Source organism: Oncorhynchus nerka, linkage group LG12 (assembly GCF_034236695.1).
Source record: "Oncorhynchus nerka isolate Pitt River linkage group LG12, Oner_Uvic_2.0, whole genome shotgun sequence".
In the NCBI taxonomy this organism is placed as follows: Eukaryota; Metazoa; Chordata; class Actinopteri; order Salmoniformes; family Salmonidae; genus Oncorhynchus; species Oncorhynchus nerka.
In genome coordinates, this window is record NC_088407.1 from 36,316,905 (window position 1) to 36,339,092 (window position 22,188).

Consider the following 22,188-nt stretch of genomic DNA (forward strand, 5'->3'; position numbering starts at 1 on the left):
GTCCGTGTCAATATCGGATAGTGTATGGAGATATACATTAGCTTGGCTTGGGGTGAAGTACTTTAACTGTGAGGTGTCATCTCCTTCTCCCCATGTCATCCTTGGTGAGAGATTATAGTAGCAGTGTGTGTGTCTGTGTCTGTGTGGGCGTGTGCGTGCGTGTGTGCGCGCGTGTGTATATGTGATTGCAGTAGCGCTAGCTAGCAGATGTTAGCCCTCCCAACACTCTGAAACATCATTAGCACATTAGTGGCTGCAGGGGCCGTTGGGATGCACAGATGACTTGAAGGTTCAGTGGGTTTTCTTTAGTGTGTGTGCATGTGTGTGTTTGAGTGTGTGTTTGTGTGTGTGTGTGTACTTATGTTTGAATATTGCCTGTGTGTGTGTCGGCAGAGAAGGGCTGGTATTAATATTTTGTTTACCCTTCTGGGCATGTCATAAACCAGAGATAATTTAGTAGAAGAATAAGATGAAGGTGATGATGATGGTGGTGGTTGAGAGTGAGCAGCAGTTGGACAATGGCCCTGTTTTCATTTGCCTAATGGCTGTGTAGGGTGTCGTTTCTCTGCCTCTATCTGCAGTAAATCACCAGCCCAGTCTTCATCGTGCTGGCATCTATAAAAGGGTTTAGGATTTGTGATAACTGATAAAGACCAGGCCAACGAAAGACAACCGTCATCAAACAATTACTGACCCTGATTGGCCTGTCTGCCCTCATTCAAAATGGCCGCCACAAAGACAGATGGAAAGTCCTGTCTCGACCACCTTCTGATCTCGCTCTCTCTTTCTCTTGTTCTCTCTCTCTAGTTCTCTCTAATTGACTCTCTCTCTTCTCTCCTCTCCTGTCTGTGTGTGATTTGGGCAGCAGCAGATTAATAAAGTCCATGTTTTAATAAAGTCCACATCGACCCCCTGGCCCTGACGCTTATTAAAGGAGCTGAGATGTGAGACGGGAGTTGTCGCCCTGAGGAAAGCCTCCGCTGACAGCTGCATAAGCTACCCCTCTTCATTTATGATACACACAGAGAGGGAGGGAGGGAGAGAGAGAGAGAGAGAGAGAGAGAGAGTGAGAAAGAGAGAGAGAGAGGGCGAGAGAAAGAGAGAGAGACAGAGAGAGAGAGAGAGAGGGCGAGAGAGAGAGAGAGAGAGAGAGACAGAGAGAGAGAGACAGAGACAGAGAGAGAGAGATGCCAGGAAGGATGCTCTGTAAGGGTCAAAACTTATTACTGAGCGTTCCACTGCTTGGACAGGGAGGGGAGGGAGTCCCCAGGACCAGTTCTGCGATGCCAAAGAATCAGATGACAATTCAGACACATGGACTGAGCATATCATGCAGGAGGTGGACACAGTATCTACACAGTCTTTGCTGACTGGTGATCACACATGCCTCCGGGTTGACATCTCAATCTCCATCTCAAACTATCCTCTTGTTATAGTTCTAGCTAAAACATTTGCTTTGCCTGTACTCTGATGAAGACAGCTTGTCTGTCGAAAACATTGGTTATTCAAAAATTGTATCTGAGCTCCTAGTGTGAGGCTCTCCTTGAATTTTTCTTTGACGATAGCCAACATACAGATGGGCCCATTCCGTGTTTTATAGTGGAGAGTATTCTGACTATCTGTCCTTCTGATCTCTCTCTTATTCCTAAATTCTTCCCTCTCGCCCTCGTTGCTGTCAAGGACAGATCGTCACCCTCATCTTCTGTCCTCCTCCTCCTCCTCTTCCTCCTCCTCCTCCTTTTCAGAGCCCATGAATTCCTTGTCTGTAAATAGATTCACATCTGCACTACACACTGATCAGACAGTCAAGGCACAATAGGCTTGTCATTAGACGAAGTCTGCCAGTACCCCCACGGCCCCCCTCTATGCAGACTGTGTTAAAAATAACAACTGTACAACAGGCGATGCCAGGGATATGCATGTTCAAAAGAGTTAACCGATTTTGTGTACACACACACATGCGCAGGTTCACACACACACACACACACAACGCAAATGATGGTGATCAGAGAAGAGCACCCGGGGAGTTTGCTAACGGAAATCAAGATAGCTATAGCAACAAGCCCCTTCGTTCACCATTCCTTCCATCAAACCCCATTCTAAAGAGGGATGGAATCTCTCTCTCTCTCTCTCTCTCTCTCTCTCTCTCTCTCTCTCTCTCTCTCTCTCTCTCTCTCTCTCTCTCTCTCTCTCTCTCTCTCTCTCTCTCTCTCTCTCTCTCTCTCTCTCTCTCTCTCTCTCTCTCTCTCTCTCTCTCTCTCTCTCTCTCTCTCTCTCTCTCTCTCTCTCTCTCTCTCCTTAATCACACTCTTTCATTCCCATTCCTAACTGATTACCATTCCCATTTCTGAAAAATCCTCTCCTGTTCCCCTGGAAAATGATAGCTGGTCCATTAAAGATTTAGGCCAAATGTGCCTGAAATAGTCTGCGCCACATGGCAGGCAGGGGGAGAGTGAGAAGGCCACGGGTTCATCTGCCTGGTCTGCCAATGGCCCTGTTTTCATATATAGGGACTGCTTTGAATAATGGAAACACTCTAGGAGGGCAGGGGGAAAACACAAGCAGTACATCTTAAGACGGATGGAAATTTGACAAAATGGGGGTGGTGGGGACATGCAAGCATTTATTTAAGGTAGAGAGAGGGTGGAGTGGAATGGGATGAAAAGGTAGGGAGAGATGGAGGAGGGAACATGATGGGAAACAAGTGTGAAAGGAAGAGCAGGAGTGAGAAAGATGGGAGGGCGAGAGACAGATGTGGGATCTTAATTTGAGCCAGTTGGCTACAGCAGGAAAGCAATCCTGCAGCAACAGGAAATGTGAATTAGTATGTGGATTATAATTCACAGGCATTTTTGTAGGGGTCGATGCGTTTTTTTGTAAGGGAAATTTAAGTCTGACATTTCTAAATGAAAATGACAAATTTCAAAAGCCTATAAACCTCAAAAACACGACACATTTTAAATGTACTACATTGTAGGAAGGTTCTCCTGTAACAGGGTGATCAAATTAAGATCCTACATATGTATACACACCTCCCAATGGCAGTACAGAACAAGGCACCTAGGTAAGGCTCTAAAAATACTGATCTTGCTCATACTGCACTTGTGTAGACACACCGACACACACGCAGTCCTTGAGCAGCCCCAACAAAGTCAGACCATTTTAGGCTGTTAATTAAGGAGTAGCAAAACACTAACAGTTTTCTCTCCTAAGAGGCAGGTAAGTGCAGCACACCCACCAAGTGGCATATTTCCTCTCCTCGGGCTGGGTGAAAGTGGCTCAATGTGTACGTTACAGGAGGCTGGTGGCACCTTAATTGGGGAGAACAGGCTTATGGTAATGACTGGACTGGAATCAGTGGAATGGCATCAAACACAAATACATCCAACACATGGTTTCACCCCTCAACGGCCTCCACTGGTGTACATATGTCATAAGTGTTTCATAATCTAATCCAAGAAGTGATGGAGAAAACGTTTAGTCACCGGCCAAATTGTGCTTTGTCTGACCAAGCGAAGGCAATTTCGACCAAATTTACTCAAAACGCTGACCATACAAAATAGAGGTTTCGATTTTGGCTCTGAATGGAAAGGTGACATTTGGCACTGATTGTGGTAAGGGGACTGAATGTTCCAGGCCAGCCATGGTGACTCACATAGTACACAAGGAGACAGTGGCAAGGATATCAAATCAAACAAACGTTTATATCATACACTGCCGTTGAGAAACAATGGGAAAGTAATTTGGCTTTGGAAGTCGATAAACTTGTAACCCCACTTTTGAGAAAATGGCCCCTGAATGCTTTGGAGAGCTATCATTTGTCTACATCAGTTCAGCATCGTTCACGCCCTCTTAAGCCTTAGCCCCACCCATCTCTTTACAATAAGGGAAAACGCCAGGTAAAAATACACTTTATCTAGTCCTCCTAATCTGACTTTGAAAGTGTCCAGATAAAAATATTGTATAAATACTTTATTATTATTAGATGATGCTTACCCAGACAATTGTCTAAATTGATGGGTCAAGTTAAATAAATGCTATAACCACCTCCCAGTCACATCTAGCTAAGTGGATGGGTCACTGTTATCTAGACATGTTATAGACATGTTCATGAAATACAATAGATGGTGGTAATCATCCCCAGACACGCCTGGCTAACTTGATGGGTCATGTCATCATTCTCTTGCGAAAAGGAGTCTTTTGTTTCGATAGCTAGCTAGCTAAACAATGAACCGTAATCACAACCAATAGCTACAGTACAAACGTATTGTCTTAGCTAGCCACTCTGGATGAAATGCTGGAGTAGGAATCTGCAGGTAGCTAAAGCTAACCAACTAGGTTCAACGTTAGCTAGCTAGTTAACATTAGGCTACAACTAGCAATACAAAAGGATTCTGAGATGCAAATAATATTACTCCACAGATCATACATGTAACGTTAGCTAGCGAGTCAGCAAACTAACGTTCGCTAGCTAGCAAACAGTGTGCTTTAACTTGCAATGAAAACGACTTTCTGACTAAATTAGAAGCGTATAATATCTGAAAACGTAGCTAGACTCTTACTCGTAAACATGGATGAATGCTTCACGGCAGCATGTCTTTTCTGTTTGTAGCTAGCTACAGATTGTTTGGCCCGTTGTTGTTTCAAGTCACTACGGTTCACACTGACCTGCAGAAAAGTAGCCCAATCACAACTTTTTCCCACGGATCTTTGTCAGTAGCGCCGGATCAATTTTGGGCAGCAATGTTGTTGAGAGCTATAGCAACACTTTTGTCGATCTCTGTGCCTAAATTGTTATGTATTTTAAAAAGCCGCGGTAGCAAGGTTTATCGACATATACAGAGCAGCTCATGTTATAGACAGAAGCGTGATACATGGCAGATCAATCCAAACTCATTTTCCCGCCATTATCTCAGCCAATCATGGCTAGCGAGAAGGTCCTGCATTTCTTTGGTCTCTAAACCAACTAGACTCGTAATTTAACAACTGGCATACACGTTTGTTGTTAAGGCACATGAAAGTTCACATGTTCCAGTAGACATTTGATAAATAAAATAACGTTCAAATGCCTCTCCTCTGAAGTAGTGATGTGTGACATAACTGTACGCCTTCTTGAAACGGGTCACAAACGAGGTGGGAGTTTTGCGCGAATGCTGCCATCTGCGGTTTTTGGTTTGGGTATGTTCTAATTGTCACTGTAGGAAAAACATCCTCTATGCACTTCCTGATGAATCCAAAGACAGTCAGTGTATTCGGCGATGTTATTCCCAGAGGCAGCCGACGGCCCACAACATATCCTCGTCTGATTGATCAAAACAGCCCTGTAGCATGGATTCCGATTGGTCAGAGAAGCATTGAACAGGCCTTACCACGGGTGCCTCCTGTTTTAATTTCTGCCTGTAGGCGGTGTAGGAGCATAATGGAGGTGCGTTCTGATTTGCCAAGGAGGTAGGCTTTGTATCCGTCTTGTAATCAAGAATAACAATGGTCCAATGTAATTCTGGGGCAAGAGATGCGCTGATGGAATTTCAGGAGAATTCTCCTTGAATGCCCATTGTTGAAGTCCCCGGCTTCAACAAATGTGGCCTCGGGATATGCTGTTTCCAATTTGTTCAAGGTCCTGTATAATTTGTTAGAGTACCAGTGTGGTGTCGGCTTGTGGAGGATGTAGACAGCCATGATTCAAACATCTGTGAATTCTCTCCGGAGATAATGGGGTAGGCATTTGATCGCGAGGAATTCCAGGTCAGAAACTCTTATGGGTTTGTACATTCCTACAACCACACCATAAGTTGTTGATCATGAAACGTACTCCCTCGCCTTTGTATTTCACGCAAAGTACATTTCCCCTGATGTACAGAAAATCCCGCAGGCTGAATAGCCTGATCAGGCACCTCCCCCGACATCCATGTCTCTGTAAGGCAGATTACGTTACAGCCTCTCCTATCTCTCTGGTAGGAAATCCGCGCTCTGAGCTCACAAGGTTTACTGTCCAGAGACTGTACATTAGCAAGTAAGCGGAGAGAGGTTTACCCGTTTCCTTCATTGGACTAGTTCTCCAGCTCGTCTTTCCCTTCTCCAGTGGCATCTTTTTTGGAAAAAGGGCTCACGTGATGAATGGAACTGCTTCGGGTAACCCAGACAAAGGATCAAGCTCCGGGAGAGTCACATTTGTGGTGAGTAATCGCCGAGCTGATTTCCAAAAGTGCTTTTCGGTCATAGGAAATAATACTAGAAACTTTCTGATCAAATAAAGTAAAAAATAACACTAAAATAGTTGGTTGGGAGCTAGCAACAGGGCGAACATCCCTCATATTGTCATCTTCATACGGTATGTAGGATCAGCAGCAAGCAGGCCAGCAGATTGAAATGGTAAAAATATCCTTATCTAACAGAGACACATAACGCCAATGACAAAAGAACAATACAATATCAAATGGTTCAAGAAATAACCATTATTTTGATGCACCAACATGGTATCATTGCTATGCATCACTTTTTATTATTATTTATTATTACAGGTATTAGTCAAACGATTATTTCAGCTATGAAGCAACATGACATGGATCACCACACAAACTAACACACACATCTTGTTCTCTCACAATGGTAACCTACCTTGGTACACCTTCTACGGTGCGTGTGATTCTCTAAATCATTCGTAAGCGTCTCAGATCTGATTGTATTTCTTACAGAGTGCAACGGAGGCAAGCCGGGGATCATTTCAATTTGTATCGGTCCCAATCAGGTATGCAATTCAGGTATCCCGTGTGCCTATAAACAATATAAACATGCTCCACCCTTCTCTTTTTTTCTGCCGTTTTTTTCTGTAATCCTTGCACATGTTGTTAAGAAAGTTGAGTCAGATTGTTTTTGGGGGCGGATGACGATAAATAGACAACGGTCTTTGCGGCTTTCCATTTGTAAGCCGACATCAAGAAGATGCTCGGGAATAATGTTGGCCCTTTAGATCAGTGATAGTGTCACTTTGTTATAGGCTAATAATAAGAGACGATGCACATAGAAGTTAAAACGACAGCTATTTCTTATGTTTACACATCCTAGTTGCTGGGATGAACAATATTGCTACTGTTTTGGATGGATTAGTATAATAGTTGCATGGAATTCTTGATATGTGCTTATTATGCAAAGGTTGATATCAATTTGAGAATATGAACTGACAATAAGGCATTCATTTACTCAACCAGGGACAAACCAAGGCCCTCTTAACTTTATACAACTGACCACAGAGCAGATATCACTGTAGACCTTATAAACACATACGTATGTTTAGTCTATATGAAAATGAATAGCCTCTTTGATAATGACACTGACCCTGAGGTTGACTGTGACAAAGGAGGTCAAGGGTTGCAGTGACTCAGCCCTGACTACTGTTCAACCAGGAACAACACTCTTTTACAGATTCTGTTCCGTTCTGTTCTCTCCCTTCCTTCAATAATTGCCTTCATTCAGGGCTGAACCTTTCTGGATGGTCGGCGCCACTTTGTTGGTTATTGATTACCGTGCTAACGGGACCGTTGTCGAGCGGTGCGGGGAGCCGACGTGATTGGAGGGCAAAACAACAGAAGCTAAAAAGCTGCATTGTCATGGGAGAGGGTTGTTAGGAACAGCAAACAAGGCCTGGCTACACTATGATTACCAGCCCTGCTTGTGAGTACTGTGTGGTATCTACTGTAGCTCCAACAACAAATATAATCCTTATGGACTCCACTGTCAACAAACAAACAAATCCCACATTCAAAGTAAGATATCTATAAAAGCGGTAATTTCGTTGTAATACCTCAATTTAGCATTGAACTTTTATGTCTATTTTCTCAATTGAAGTAGATGCGTTTTCACTCTCTTTCTATTTCAAGACATTGTCAACGTGGGGTATGAAGAGATGTTCAGTAGAGCAGTTCGGGACATGGAACTGTCACAGTGTGGTCCAAGTCCCAGTCGTCTCTTTGCTGATTCAATGAAGTGACTTCAACCAGAGACGAGTACTGAGGGGAACAGGGTCCGCTTCAGAGCCAGAGTGAGATGCTAACCATGGGTCAGTAGCCATGATAACTTTCCTTTGTTTGTCTCGTCACTGTCTGTACTACATCCCCTAGAATACTCCATTGTCTCCCCATTCTCCATAGGCATGGCGCGATTTTCGGCCCTGCTTACCCACCTCACCTAGCCTAACCTAGCGTCCCTGTTGCCTATACATCTTACCACTCCTGATTGACAATAGTCCCAGAGTGGGACTTCACAGAGAGAAGCCATTAAGAAAGGGTTGAGAAAGGGCCTCATTCAACCAGCACCACTGGTCTTCTGAACTCAACAAAGACTGTGTGTGTATGACGTTTCAACGCTTTTATGTCGTCAAACTAGGTAGGCCTATGACACAAAGACACATGCACGCACGCACGCACACACACACACAACACACAGACACACACACACAAATAAACACTCATATAGTACACGCCTACACACTTGTTTCGTTTCGTCTATCCCTTTATTAGACGTAAAAAAAAAAAAAACTTTTACTAAGGATCAACAAAGAGGTTCTTTTGAAGGTCTCTCTACTCTTCCTGCTGATTGAGCGTCTACCACACTTTAATATGTCATATGTAACCTTGATGATTTCTCCCATTCACTTTGAAGATGTTGACCTAGGCTGCGCCTGGAAGTTGATACTATACTATTCTTTCTAACATGAGAAGTATGATTACCGGAACAATTTCCTCTCACTCTTATCTACTCTCTTCTTTCTTTTCTGTTTCTGTATTCAAAAATAGATATATATTTTTTCAATGATTATTATTATTATTATTGCTATTTCTTGTTTAAAATACTACTACAGTCTGTTTTATGAAAAATAAACAAAATGTCTGCAGACGTGTATTTTCTACTTATAGGCCATAAACATAGTATATTCACCGTCTCATTTATGGCATAAAGACATTCACTGTATTCTTAACCCTGATACAATTGTATGCACCCTACTGTATATTAATAGTATTTTTTATTTCAAAAATCCATGGGATGAAAAGGAGAGTGGGATTGGGGTAGGTGGGGAGGGGAGGGGTTTGGGGTAGGTGGGGAGGGAGGGAGGGGAGAGGGTTTGGGGTAGGTGGGGGGGGAGAGGAGAGGGTTTGGGGTAGGTGGGAGGGGAGAGGAGAGGGTTTGGGGTTGGTGGGGAGGGGAGGGGAGGGGAGGGGAGGGGAGAGGAGAGGGTTTGGGGTAGGTGGGAGGGGAGAGGAGAGGGTTTGGGGTAGGTGGGGAGGGGAGGGGGGGTAGGGGTAGGTGGGGAGGGGAGGGGAGAGGAGAGGGTTTGGGGTAGGTGGGGAGGGGAGAGGGTTTGGAGCGGTGCTTTGTAAAATAAATATAATTATTTAAAATAAAAAACAATGCTGCAATTGTACATTTTAAATATGTAAAACTAATATATATACAAAAAATAACTTACTGAGGATTACTAGTGTACTAATTCATTATCCTGTTCTGCTCTAGTTCTGGGAAGAGTATGGAGCACAGAGTTTAACAATGTTTCTCCTTGACTGACCAGATCCCCCATGTTAGAACAGGACTGGTCCAAGAATCAAACCAGCTCATAAGAACACCAGCCGACTCTCTAACTTGCTGCTTACCACTCTCACTGCTGCTGCCCCCCCCCCCCCCCCCACACAACCACTCCAAACTACATTATACTCAACTACACCAGAGAGATGGGAGAGAGAGAGAGATAGAGAGCTAGAGAGAGCGAGAAAAAATCAAATAAAGTATGTGTCCGTGCATGTCTGTGCGTGCATTTGTGAGTGAATGTGTTGAAAACGAACACAGAAAGAAAAGTGTTTGAAAGAGTCAGAGAAAGTATACTGTATGTCTCTATGTGTGCTTGCGAATGTGTCCCTAAGAGAGACAGAGACACAGAGGGTGAGAGAGTAGAGCCAGGTCTTTAAACATGAGAGCTGGGTGTGGTCAGTCAATAGCTACTGTAGACTAGAGCCTTGGCACTACATCCTGGCCCAGTCAAGGGGTTTCTACAAGGTTTCCTGGCACCGATGCCGGGCCAACCACCACCACAACGGAAGGAAGGAATGCTGGGTAAGGGATGGAATGGTGGGTAAATACATGGAATGCTGGGTAAAGCGGTCTAATTACATTCATTGGGAGGTAATTTTTAGGCCTACAAGTTACATTCACATTCTGTACTTCTTTGTGGCCTTCAATACAGTAAAGAACATACGACATGGACGTGAGACTACCACACACAGTCACAGTCATTACATGCAGGACAAATTACACACACACACACACACACGTCAAATTTGTAGTTTCATACATATTTTCACGTATTCAACTTAGAGTTCACATGTTAACACCATCTGCTCACATGTGAGGAGAATAAATAAATTCACCTCACATGTGAATTGCAATTTCACATGTGAAATAAATCACTGTGAAAATCTAATTTGCCATTTCACATGTAAGAAAAATTTAAATAAAGTAAATGTAAACAAACACTTTAACCTAAAAACATGGGTAAAACTATCATTTTGATATCATGGATGGTCAGAGAGGAGAGGAGGAGTTAGGTTCCTATGAGAGGTTCATGACCCTGTTCAGAGGAGTCTTCGATCATCAACCAGAGGGGTGAGCGCCTATTCCAACTACGCCAGGATGGCCAGCCCGCTGCGGAGTATGCCCTCATCTTCTGTACTTATTCAAAAGAAGATTGCACGAAGAGGTCCAGACAGGGTTGACATGCCAAGACGACACCCTCATTGCGATGGCCATCCGTCCAGATAACCTTTTTGGGAGTGTCAGTACCCCATTACCCTTCTTCGTTTTAATTGTTTTTATTTTTATTTAACCTTTTTTTAACTAGGCAAGTCAGTTAAGAACAAATTATTATTTACAATTACGGCCAAAGCTGGACGACGCTGGGCCAATTGTGCATCGCCCTATGGGACTCACAATCAAGGCCAGTTGGACAGCCTGGATTCGAACGAGTGTGTCTGTAGTGACACTTCTAGTACTGAAATGCATTGCCTTAGACTGCTGCAACACTTGTTGACCATTCTGATTCAGACCCTGAACTATGGAGTCCGGGGCCTCACGCCTCCCCGAGGCTGAGACGGCCCCGTGATCATCCGTCTCGTGCGGGTCGGCGTGAGTATTCCATCAACACCCTTTTTGGTACCAATTTCACTAGCTGGCTGTCCCTCATGTGTTGTTTCTACAGCTATGGTGGATTGTGGTGTCGCAGGGAATTTTAATGACCAGGCCCTTGCTTCCTAACCTCATACCCACTCTCCTCTCCGTTTCCGGTTCAAGCGCTGGATCATCGAACACTAGGATCTGGGACAATCACATACATCACAGCACCACTCAACATCACCGTGGGATTCCTGCACCAAGAAAGCCTTCCCTTCCTCATCAAGGCACCCTTACACACATTCATCCTCAGGCTCCTGTGGCGCAAACGCCACGACCCCACCATCTCCTGGTTGAGGATGGAGATTACTGCCTGGACACCGGGATGTCGGAAGACCTGCTTTCCTTTACCCTGTGGTTCCACGTTGGTTGAGAGTCCTGTGGTTGCCCTCCAGGCCGACATCTCTGAGGTTTACCAGGATCTCAGGGAGGTTTTCTCCACGACCCGCGCTACCGGTCTCCCTCCTCATCGCCCCTGGGACTGTGCCATCGACCTGCTAGCAGACACTATGCTGCCTCGTCTACCCCCTGTTTGTGGCTGAAACCAAGGCTACAGAGGAGTACATCCAGGAGGCTCTCCAACAGGGTTTCATCCGCCCATCCACCTCCCCTGCGTCGGCAGGGAGTGGTTATGGATGAAAGGAAGGTCGAGACAGTCAGGTCATGGCCAGTCCCAACCACCATAAAGAGACTACAATGGTTTTTGGTGTTTGCCAACTTCTACCACCGCTTTAATAAGAACTTCAGCTCCGGTCTGGCTCGGTGGACCCAAGCCATGTGGTGGACGAGAGGTGTTCCCGTCTGGCTCTCCACCAGGAATCTCCCGCTCCGCCTGCCCTGCCAGAAGCCGAGCCCCCGGTTTGTTGGGTCATTCAAAGTCCTCCGGAGGATCAATGAGGTAACATACCAATTACAGCTCCCCACTAACTACCGGATCTCACCCTCTTTTCACATTTCCCTCCTCAGGTCGGTGGTTCCTGATCCCCTGGCTAATGCCGTCCCCCATGACACCACTCCACCTCCCCTAGACATCGAGGGAAGCCCCAACTATGATGTCAGACCCCGACGTAGTGGGGGTCGGCTCCAGTACCTGGTAGACTGGGAGGGGTACGGTCCAGAGGGGCGGTGTTGGGTTCCGGTGGTCGATATTCTAGATCTCAACATCATCTGAAATTTCCACCTTTGCCAAACCAGACCGGTCCGCTCCTCGCCCTCCTCCCCCCTCCAGCGAGGGGGTACGGTCACGTCAACTCGACATCGCCAGTCTACTAACCACTGGTCCTGGCAATCATCATTACGCACACCTGTGCTCATCACTCTCCTGATTACTTCCCCTTTATCTAGCACTCCACTGTGTCACCCATCAGGCAGTATTGTTTCTGTGTTCATGTTCAGACGCTACCCTTGTTCTTGTATTGTGTGTTCGTTGATATTAAACTCACCGACTGCACCTGCTTCCTGACTCCCTGTGTCTTCGCAACAGTGGTTGCATTTCTCCAGCCCCATCCCTCAGGTTTTTACCAAAACTGTTGTGGGGGGTACACTTATTTAATGTTTCAATTAAGGATTTCTGCTTTAAGCAACTTTAATAGTTTCATTAAATGGTGCAATCCTCTAGTGAGTTACTTTGTGTCATCAATATCAAGCAAAACTTCTGAAGTTTAGAACAAAATCCTTAGTATTGCAGGCAAAAATAATGATATTTATTGAAAGCAAAACAAAATATTGCAAGGAAATATTTTTTAAATGAAGCAAATCAATTGTAAATGGCAAAAAAAACTACAAATAATTGTGAAACATTTTTTATGATATCGCAAGTAAACAAAAAACCTTCCTCTTTAATTCAATAACCCCATCTTTGCTTATGTTACCTGGCCTTTGCTTTCACTGCCTTCTTTCTAGTTGTGAGTTTTAGAACATTCATTCATCTGAAGCTAAGCAGGGTTGGTCCTTGTCAGTCCCTGAATGGGAGACCAGATGTGGTGTGAAAAATATGTCACTTGGGGAATACTTTTTTTCACAAGGAAAAACACATGTGAAACTTCACAAGAGTCCGAAAACCGCGTCTGACTGGTAAAATTTTACTTGAAAAATGTAATAATTACATTCACGTGAAATGATGTGTTCACAAGTATCTGAAACAATGTGATTTGTTCATGTTTTTTAACAAGGTTTAACAAACAGTCATATCCCTTGACCTAAAACAAACACACTCACACACACATTGCAGGTGCCTTCATGTGGTACTTCTTTGTGCTTAGAGAGGGGACACTGTACCACTTCTCACCCTGGTGCGCTGGCCAGTGGGGGCGCAGAATTAAAGATGGGGGAGAAGACGGATGGAAGAAGGAGGGAGGGAGAGGGAGGGATTATTGGCCTAGTGATCATCACCTGCTGGGAGTGTAATTGGTATCGGAGAGAAAACACTGTTGCTCTCCTGTCAGCTATGATGGGTCCTCCACTCTCTCTCTCTCCTTACCCACTTCACTGGGTTGTTTACAGTGAGCCCCACATTCTTTGCAAAAACAATTATAATTCAAGCCCCTTAGGTGCTGCCATAGAGTTACAATAGAAGTGCCCAATCTTAGCTAGCAGTCATTATCATGAATCAAGTCGACAATCTACTGGCAAATCCTTATAAATCCTTGTCATATGAAGATAAATAATGAAAAAAAATATAGATAAAATGTATCGGTGCGCGTCGGCCAATGGACATAAACTTTACACAACAAGTTGAAAATCGCAAATTCAACAATGAGTGGTTTGGAAGGAATCAGTGGCCAAGCAATCATTAGCCTGCTATTCAGTGGAGTGGCTGTGTGGTCCCAAGTCTGGGTTTAAGCGTCTCTTTTCCAAGTTTAAATGATAAACATTTAACATGGGCCATGCTGTCAATCCGGCATGATTTCTGCTGCGCTCACAACAACTGCTAACTCGGAACTGGGAAATCTGACTTCAGTGAGTTCAAGACAATTGGGAACTCGGGAAAAATGAGCTCCGACTGGGAAAATACGCTTTGAACGGTCATCCAACTTGGAATGGTAAATCGGGAACTCGGTCCTCTTTCTAGAGCTACATCCTGAAGATCACTGATGTCATCATGATTCAACCTTGTTTATTCTGAGTTCCCAGTTGTCTTGAAAGCAACATAAATCCAGAGGATTCCAGACTTTCATAACAAAGTTTGATGATAAATATGCCTCACCATAATAATATGGTCTATTATCTGCTCTTGCTGCGGGTGCCACCTCTATGCAGACGACACCATTCTGTATATATCTGGCCCTTCTTTGGACACTGTGTTAACTAACCTCCAAACAAGCTCCAATGCCATGCAACACTCCTTCCATGGCCTCCAACTGCTTGAACGGTTGAAACGCTTTTCAATCGTTCGCTACCCGCACCCGCTCGCCCGACTATCATCACTACTCTGAACGGTTCTGACCTAGAATACGTGGACAACTACAAATACCTAGGTGTCTGGCTAGACTGTCAACTCTCCTTCCAGACTCATATCAAACATTTCCAATCCAAAATCAAATCTAGAATCAGCTTCCTATTTCACAACAAAGCCTCCTTCACTCACACCGCCAAACTTACCCTAGTAAAACTGACTATCCGACCGATCCTCGACTTCGGCGATGTCATCTACAAAATAGCTTCCAATACTCTACTCATCAAATTGGATGTAGTCTATCACAGGGCCATCCTTTTCGTTACCAAAGAGCATTCCACTGCAACCTGTATGCTCTAGTCGGCTGGCCCTCGCTACATATTTGTCGCCAGACCCACTGGCTCAGGTCATCTGTAAAGTCTATGCTAGGTAAAGCTCCGCCTTATCTCAGCTCACTGGTCACGACAACAACACCCACCAGTAGCACGCGCTCCATCAGGTATATCTCACTGGTCATCCCCAAAGTCAACACCTTTGGTCACCTTTCCTTCCAGTTCTCTGCTGCCAGTGACTGGAACGAATAGCAAAAATCGCTGAAGCTGCGTTTATATTTCCCTCACTAACTTCAAACATCAGCTATCTGAGCAGCTAACCGATCACTGCAGCTGTACATAGTCCATCTGTAAATAGCCCACCCAATCTACCTACTTCATCCTCATATTGTTTTTATTTACTTTGCTGCTCTTTTGCACACCAGTATCACTACTTACACACCATCATCTGCTCATCTATCACTCCCATGTTAATCTGCTAAATTATAATTACTTTGCTACTATGTCCTATTGCCTTACCTCCTCATGCCATTTGCACACACTTTATATAGACTTTCTTTTTTTCTATTGTGTTATTGACTGTACACTTGTTTATTCCATGTGTAACTCTGTGCTGTTGTTTCTGTCGCACTGCTTTGTTTTATCTTGGCCAGGTAGCAGTTGTAAATGAGAACTTGTTCTCAACTGGCCTACCTGGTTAAATACATTTATTTTTATGTTTATTTCACCTACTGTTCTGGCTTGGTGGTACACATGTAGCCTATGACCTGTTTAGAGAAATGTAATCATCGAATATTGTAACAGCTTTCATTGTCTGCTTATATGCCCACTTTATTTATCCTACATTACTGACTTGGTGTACAGGGAGAACACTGTAATGGGCCATGTTCTAAATTCTGTCGCTGTACATTTCAAAAGTGCTGAACAAATAATTATATTGACTACGTCCGTCCTAGCCCGCTCATTAATGTCTTAATGGAAATTACGGATTGCCCTTATCCGCTTATCATCCCCTTATGCAATAGTTCGTGCATCTCAATTGGCAGTAGAAACCACATTTATTTAAGCAAGTCAGCCATGTCAGGTATGTTTTTTTTAAGGCAATAAATGAGTCTGAATGAACTGTTTCGCTGCCAGACAAGGCTCCCTTGATAGCCAGGGTATGGTAAGGTGTTGGGACTGCTGTTGGGACTTTGCTGTTGGGACAGCTTTATGTAGGCCCTAACAGTATGTGGGCACCATTATGTGGGCCCTAACAGTATGTGGGCACCATTTGTCACCGTTATAGTGCAATTAATGTATTGTTTAGTTTTGTTCTGTGTTGTGGCTTTGCTGGCAGGCAACCCCCCAAATTGTTTTTGTTTGCCCCACCAAAATGTACATGCTAAAATCGCCACTGGTTTTTTAATGTACATGTCTATCGGCACCTGCACAGTGAGAAGTCAATGAAAAGGACAATGTACTCTATATAAAGTATACATTTTTTGAAGGGTGTACACTGAGTGTACAAAACATGCTCTTTCCATGACATAGACTGACCAGGTGAATCAAATCAAATTTGATTTGTCACATGCACCGAATACAACAGGTAGACCTTACAGTGAAATGCTTACCTACAAGCCCTTAAGAAGAAAAACGCGTGTGAATTAAAAAATAGATGAGTAAAAAATAAGAACAAAAGTAACCAAAAAATTCAAGAAAATAAAAAGAGTCAATGTGCGGAGGCACCGTTTAGTCGGGGTAATTGAGGTAATATGTACATGTAGATACTGACTTTGCATAGATAATCCAGGTGATCCCTTATTGGTGTAACTTAAATCCACTTCAATCAGAGTAGATGAAGGTTAAAGAAGGATTTTTAAGCCTTGAGACATTGATTGTATATGTGTGCCATATAGAAAGTGAATGGGCAAGACAAAATATTTAAGTGCCTTTGAATGGGGTATGGTAGTAGGTTCCAGGTGCAGTGTGTCAAGAACTGTAACGCTGCTGGGTTTTTCACGCACAACAGTTTCCCGTGTGTATGGAGAATGGTCCACTACACAAAGGACGTTATTTGGGTAGTATATCATTGATGGCACTGGAGGGGATGGCTGCCGTCTTATCGACCTCTCAACCAACCATGTAGTTTGTTTTTTCGTAACTTGTTTTGTACATAACGTTGCTGCTACTGTCTCTTATGACCGAAGAGAGCTTCTGGACATCAGAACAGCATTACCCACCTCAAATTGGATGAAGAGTTTTTCTAAAATGAGTTGGACGGGAAGGATATACAAACACATGAACGGGCCATCATCCCCGCCATTTGCTCGTAAAGGAAACAAAGATTTTGCGGAAAGAGATCAGGGTGCCTTGTGAGGATCAGGCGACGAGTGGCTAATCTGCCTTTGCCATCCGTCCTGCTAGCTAACGTTCAATCACTGGAAAATAAATGGGAAAAACTGAAAGCACGTATATCCAACCAACGGGACATTAATATATTTTGTTTCACCGAGTCGTGGCTGAACGAAAACATTAATAACATACAGCTGGTGGGTTATACACTATCGGCAGGATAGAACAGCAGCCCCTGGTAAGACACAGGGTCGGGGCCTATGCATATACAGTATGTAAACAAAAGCTGGTGCACGACATCTAAGGAAGTCTCAAGGTTTTGCTCACCTGAGGTAGAATATCTCATGATAAGCTGAAGACCACACTATCTACCTAGAGAGTTTTCATATGTATTTTTCGTAATTGTCTTACATACCACCACAGACCGATGCTGGCACTAAAACCGCACTCAATGAGTTGTATACCACCATGAGCAAACCGGACAACGCTCATCCAGAGGCGCCACTCCTAGTGGCCGGGGACTTTAATGCAGGGAAACGAAAATCAGTTTCACCTCATTTCTATCAGCATGTTAAATGTGCAACCAGAGAGAAAAAACAGTGGACCGCCTTTACTCCACACACAGAGATGTGTACAAATCTCTCCTTCACCCTCCATTTGGCAAATCTGACCATAATTATATCCTCCTGATTCCTGCTTACAAGCTAAAACTAAAGCACCAAGCACCAGTGACTCAGTCTATATGAAAGTTGTCAGATGAAGCAGATGCTAAACTACAGGACTATTTTGCTAGCACAGACTGGAATATGTTCCGGGATTCTTCAGATGGCATTGAGGAGTACACCACATCAGTCAATGCCTTTATTAATAAGTATATCGAGGATGTCGTCCCCACAGTGACTGTACATACATTCCCTAGCCAAAGGTCATGGATTACAGGCAATGTTCGCACTGAGCTAAAGGGTAGAGCTGCCGCTTTCAAGGAGCAGGACTCTAACCCGGAAGCTTACAAGAAATCCCGCTATTCCCTCCGACCAACTATATAACAGGCAAAGCGTCAATACAGGACTAAGATCAAATCGAACTACACACATCTTATGTGGCAGGGCTTGCAAATTATTACAGACTACAAAGGGAAGCACAGCCAAGAGCTGCCCAGTGACACGAGCCTACCAGATGACCTCTATGCTCACTTCGAGGCAAGAAACATTGAAACATAAGAGAGCATCAGCTGTTCCATCAGCCGATGTGAGGAAGACCTTTTAAACAGGTCAACTTTCACAAGGCCGCAGGGCAAAACGGTTTATCAGGACGTGTACTCCGAGCATGCGCTGATCAACTGGCAAGTGTCTTAACTGACATTTTCAACCTCTCCCTGTCTGAGTCTGAGTCACCATAGTCCCTGTGCCAAAGAACACTAAAGTAACCTTCCAAAACGACTACCGACCCGTAACGCTAACATCTGTAGCCATGAAATGCTTTGAAAGGTTGGTCATCGCTCACATCAACACCATTATCCCAGAAACTCTAGACCCACTCCAATTTGCATACCGCACCAACAGATCCACAGATGATGCCATCTCTATTGCACTCTACACTGCCCTTTCACACCTGGACAAAAGGAACACCTATGTGAGAACGCTACTCATTGACGACATCTCAGCATTCAACACCATAGTGCCCTCAAAGCTCATCACTAAGCTAAGGACCCTGGAACTAAATGCCTCCCTCTGCAACTGGATCCTAGACTTCCTGATGGGCCGCCCCCAGGTGGTAAGGGTAGGTAACAACACATCTGCCACTCTGATCCTCAACACAGGGCACCTTATAGGTGCATGCTCAGTCCCCTCCGGTACTTCCTGTTCACTCATGACTGCACAGCCAGGCAAGACTCCAACACCATCATTAAGTTTGCCGATGACACAACAGTGGTAGGCCTGATAACCGACAACGATGAAACAGCATATAGGGAGGAGGTCAGAGACCTGGCCGTGTGGTGCAAAGACAACAACCTCTCCCTCAACGTGATCAAGACAAAGGACTACAGGAAAAGGAGGACCGAGCACACACCCATTCTCATCGACTGGCCTGTAGTGGAGCAGGTTGATTTGATTTGATCTAGCCAACTTGAAACAAATGTGGGAAGTATTAGAGTCAACATAGGCCAGCAACCCTGTGGAACGCTTTTAACACCTTGAGGTCCAGGGCGTGCAACGCAATAGTAGGAAGTTGTTCCTAATGTTTTGTCCACTCAGTGTACATGTATATGTAGATATTCAGCCTCTTTCTACACATCCTGCAGCTGTCATGACAGCACTACAACATTACAGACCATTTATTTTGAGCATACTAAATGCTCCGCTAGTATGTGTACATTGAGACACAAAAAGACACGAGAGACACTTCTCCAGACGCCACCAGTCTCTCACTGATTGTGCCTTTTAAAGTGACAGAATATAACTGTCACTTTGATTGCCTCCAGTAACATTTATCATTGAGTTAATTTGAAGCACGGATCACCATAGAAACTCATAGCCATTAGCAGTGATGGGAAGCCTGGCGGTTTTTGCAGGTGCTGTTGTCGTTATTGTGTTGTGTTCCACCTTACATGGGGGACATAGAGTTGAAGTCGGAAGTTTAAATACACCTTAGCCAAATACATTTAAACTCAGTTTTTCACAATTCCTGACATTTAATCCTAGTAAAAAATCCCTGTTTTAGGTCAGTTAGGATCACCACTTTATTTTAAGAATGTGAAATGTCAGAATAATAGTAGAGATAATTATTTAGTTCAGATTTTATTTCTTTCATTACATTCCCAGTGGGTCAGACGTTTACACACACTCAATTAGTATTTGGTAGCATTGCCTTTAAAATGTTTAACTTGGGTCAAACGTTTCAGGTAAGCCTTCCACAAGCTTCCCACAATAAGTTGGGTGAATTTTGGCCTACTCCTCCTGACAGAGCTGGTGTAAGTCAGGATTGTAGGCCTCCTTACTCACACATGCTTTTTCAGTTCTGCCCACACATTTTCTATATGATTGAGGTCAGGGCTTTGTGATGGCCACTCCAATACCTTGACTTTGTTGTCCTGAAGCCATTTTGCCACAACTTTGGAAGTATGCTTGTGGTCATTGTCCATTTGGAAGACCCATTTGCGACCAAGCTTTAACTTCCTGACTATCCACATAATTGTCCTCCCTCATGATGCCATCTATTTTGTGAAGTGCACCAGTCCCTCCTGCAGCAAAGCACCCCCACAACATGATGCTGCCACCCCCGTGCTTCACGGTTGGCATGTTGTTCTTCGGCTTGCAAGCTTCCCCCTTTTTCCTCCAAACATAACGATGGTCATTATTTACATTTACATTTAAGTAATTTAGCAGACGCTCTTATCCAGAGCGACTTACAAATTGGTGCATTCACCTTATGACATCCAGTGGAACAGTAGTGCATCTAAATCTTTTAAGGGGGGATGAGAGGGATTACTTTATCCTATCCTAGGTATTCCTTAAAGAGGTGGGGTTTCAGGTGTATCCGGAAGGTGGTGATTGACTCCGCTGTCCTGGCGTCGTGAGGGAGTTTGTTCCACCATTGGGGGGCCAGAGCAGCGAACAGTTTTGACTGGGCTGAGCGGGAACTGTACTTCCTCAGTGGTAGGGAGGCGAGCAGGCCAGAGGTGGATGAACGCAGTGCCCTTGTTTGGGTGTAGGGCCTGATCAGAGCCTGGAGGTACTGAGGTGCCGTTCCCCTCACAGCTCCGTAGGCAAGCACCATGGTCTTGTAGCGGATGCGAGCTTCAACTGGAAGCCAGTGGAGAGAGCGGAGGAGCGGGGTGACGTGAGAGAACTTGGGAAGGTTGAACACCAGACGGGCTGCGGCGTTCTGGATGAGTTGTAGGGGTTTAATGGCACAGGCAGGGAGCCCAGCCAACAGCGAGTTGCAGTAATCCAGACGGGAGATGACAAGTGCCTGGATTAGGACCTGCGCCGCTTCCTGTGTGAGGCAGGGTCGTACTCTGCGGATGTTGTAGAGCATGAACCTACAGGAACGGGCCACCGCCTTGATGTTAGTTGAGAACGACAGGGTGTTGTCCAGGATCACGCCAAGGTTCTTAGCGCTCTGGGAGGAGGACACAATGGAGTTGTTAACCGTGATGGCGAGATCATGGATCGGGCAGTCCTTCCCCGGGAGGAAGAGCAGCTCCGTCTTGCCGAGGTTCAGCTTGAGGTGGTGATCCGTCATCCACACTGATATGTCTGCCAGACATGCAGAGATGCGATTCGCCACCTGGTCATCAGAAGGGGGAAAGGAGAAGATTAATTGTGTGTCGTCTGCATAGCAATGATAGGAGAGACCATGTGAGGTTATGACAGAGCCAAGTGACTTGGTGTATAGCGAGAATAGGAGAGGGCCTAGAACAGAGCCCTGGGGGACACCAGTGGTGAGAGCACGTGGTGTGGAGACGGATTCTCGCCACGCCACCTGGTAGGAGCGACCTGTCAGGTAGGACGCAATCCAAGCGTGGGCCGGGCCGGAGATGCCCAACTCGGAGAGGGTGGAGAGGAGGATCTGATGGTTCACAGTATCGAAGGCAGCCGATAGGTCTAGAAGGATGAGAGCAGAGGAGAGAGAGTTAGCTTTAGCAGTGCGGAGCGGAGCGCCTCCGTGATACAGAGAAGAGCAGTCTCAGTTGAATGACTAGTCTTGAAACCTGACTGATATGGATCAAGAAGGTCATTCTGAGAGAGATAGCGGGAGAGCTGGCCAAGGACGGCACGTTCAAGAGTTTTGGAGAGAAAAGAAAGAAGGGATACTGGTCTGTAGTTGTTGACATCGGAGGGATCGAGTGTAGGTTTTTTCAGAAGGGGTGCAACTCTCGCTCTCTTGAAGACGGAAGGGACGTAGCCAGCG

At 44.8% G+C, this 22,188-nt stretch overlaps 1 protein-coding gene and 1 long non-coding RNA gene across 6 annotated transcripts in view; one reads left to right on the plus strand and one right to left on the minus strand.

Annotated features, from left to right (window-relative positions):
- Positions 1 to 22,188, minus strand: part of LOC115139084 (VPS10 domain-containing receptor SorCS2-like) — a 347,718-nt gene that overhangs the window by 99,899 nt on the left and 225,631 nt on the right. The window lies entirely within an intron of this gene.
- Positions 5,970 to 8,984, plus strand: LOC115138203 (uncharacterized). The gene is made up of 4 exons (XR_003864903.1): positions 5,970 to 6,176; positions 6,696 to 6,748; positions 7,474 to 7,671; positions 7,878 to 8,984. It is a non-coding gene; the product is annotated as an uncharacterized LOC115138203 (long non-coding RNA).